This window comes from Octodon degus, unplaced genomic scaffold (genome assembly GCF_000260255.1).
Source record: "Octodon degus isolate 3935 unplaced genomic scaffold, OctDeg1.0 scaffold00108, whole genome shotgun sequence".
In the NCBI taxonomy this organism is placed as follows: domain Eukaryota; kingdom Metazoa; phylum Chordata; class Mammalia; order Rodentia; family Octodontidae; genus Octodon; species Octodon degus.
In genome coordinates this window covers 3,507,472-3,509,806 of record NW_004524684.1, presented here as the reverse complement: position 1 = coordinate 3,509,806, position 2,335 = coordinate 3,507,472, and the positions used below count along the sequence as shown (strand labels likewise).

At 35.5% G+C, this 2,335-nt stretch overlaps 1 non-coding gene across 1 annotated transcript; it reads right to left on the bottom strand.

The window, feature by feature from the left end:
- Positions 1–600: 600 nt before the first annotated feature.
- Positions 601–707, bottom strand: LOC111818952. Its single transcript, XR_002822813.1, has one exon. It is a non-coding gene; the product is annotated as a U6 spliceosomal RNA (small nuclear RNA).
- Between the last annotated feature and the right edge of the window lie 1,628 nt (positions 708–2,335).

Genomic DNA, 2,335 nt, shown 5'->3' with positions numbered 1-2,335 from the left:
GGCTTGTTCTTTGAAGCTGTTCTTTTGTGTGTGTTGCCCTTTCTTCTTGTTTCATTCAGGCTTCCCATGGCAAAATCTATGCACTATAATATAAGGTGAGAAGAAATAAAAATTAAGATTTAAAAAATATAAAATATAAGTTGAGCTGTGGCACTTTTTTGAGATTGAAAGGTAGTTTCTAAGAATATGCTTGCAACCTTAAATTTCATTTTTTAATTAATTTTGAGAAAGAAATAGCAGTGAGACAGTTTCAAAACAGGTTAGTAGGACAGTTATAGTAATTAATACATTGCATATTGTTTTCATAGTAGTTATTCATAGTACAAGATACAGACATGATATCTTGTCTAAACAATATTAGTATAAATCTTCTCATTGAACTCAGAGAAGGTAGCTGTATATCAAGTCTAACTGTTTTGTATATGCAGATTTTTTTTTCATTACTAAATGGTCCTTCATTTGTATCCCCCTTCTTTGTTTGGTTTTGTCAGAGAAGGGTATTCCATTGCCATTTAAATATTGCAGGTGTGTGAATTCAGCAAAATAATCCAATATAGTCCAGTAGACCCTAATAGTAGTGGGTTATCTGCAGGACTGCCAAAAAATAGGGAACACTTCATGAATGTGAGTGCTATCCTTCCGCAGGGGCCATGCTAATCTTCTCTGTATCATTCCAATTTTAGTACATGTGCTGCCAAACAGAGCACGCAACCTTAAATTTCAAAAAATTTTCATCTTCCCAGCGTCTCCCCACTCAGCACACACAGAGCGCTTTCCGTAGGCAGTGTACATGGTTCACCTCTGTGCTTCTCTCTCACACCTCACTTCAACCCTCCGTCAGTGACAAGGCGCTCCACCCCTTTCCAGTGTCTTTATTTCACCAAGTTAGCTAACAAGAATTCCCTCAATTACAAAGAAGCACATCCAGTTATTTACATGTACTTCTCTGCTCTCTAGTTATCTAATTTTTAGAAATGTGTATTGTGTTTATATAAAAAGGCCTAAAGCATCATGCATTAGTAAGTCCTACTGTCCTGCATATGAACCACCATAGCGACACTGATGCTGCTACATCGGAGATCCCCTGTTATCAGCCTCATCAGTGGCAAAGATCAAGTTTTCTGTTTTTCTGTTCAGGGGCCCTCTCTGTTTCTTGTATGCTACCGTATTTACCTTAGCGTGCAGAATTAGAACCACACCTACAAATAAAAATGTCAAGGAGATGCAAGGCCCCATGAGTATTGAGCAGTATAGATCCGAATTGCTTTTGAAAGTACAAAAGTGCTACATTTCACATCTCTGTGAACTTGGGGAGTTTACATCCCACCAAGCTGTTCCGCTGAAGTTAGCACTCCAGGGGATTTTAAATCAGTTCAAAGCTATATGGTAAAGAGAGAAAAAAAGAAAAACTGAGTGAGATTCCTTCAGTTCAGCCACTTTGTTTAGCATTTCAAAGGTTCCTTCTACTCTGTTGATTAGATTCCAGTTTCACTGGGTTTATGGATTTGTCTGAAGTCAGCAATGTGTCCAAACTCACAGCAAGCATTTCTAGATCCGAAATTACACCAAGAGCTTAATTGAGAAATCTCCTTCCAATTGAGAGCCAATCTAAAGTCTATTCAAATGCAGACATATTCTATATATAGTTATCACAGTACGGTGTCACAGAGCGATGAGGGGGCCTGTAGGGCAGAGCCTGGGAAGCTGTGGCTCTTCATGAAGCTGCAGTTATTTGGCATACAGGAATCATTCTAACTTTCTGAGTCGTAATGTCATGCGCTTTAACATAGAAGTTATATAAAATTGGATTTTCTTCATTTTCATAATTCCACACATAGTTTAAGATACACTTCTTTTGGAGACTTCTGTGCAATACAGCATTTACTACCTATAATGTTTGCTGAATAAATAAAAATAATATGCAATGTTTGTTAAATAATGTTACATGAATATGTACTTATATAAGGAGTATTTCCTATTTTTGAAATTGCAATTATAAAATTAGAATCTAGCAATTTCACCAGAAGATATTAATATTTTATCATTGATATCCTCTATTTAAAAAATATCAAAATTATTAGTACATTCATATGGAGAAATTTTTCACACAGCAATTTTATGGTATATCAGTTAAAGCAGCACCCTTTTGCTTATTACTGTACTATATCATTTTTCAAATGAGCATCACAAAATTACTTTATATTTTTATATGATAGTGAGTTTGCTCACTGCAACACAAGCAGCTATTATGTCCCTAAATTTTAATTGATCAGTGAGTTAGGAAGTATTTCTAGTTCACATCATTCTTCTAACTCTTCACTGAAATATAATTTTA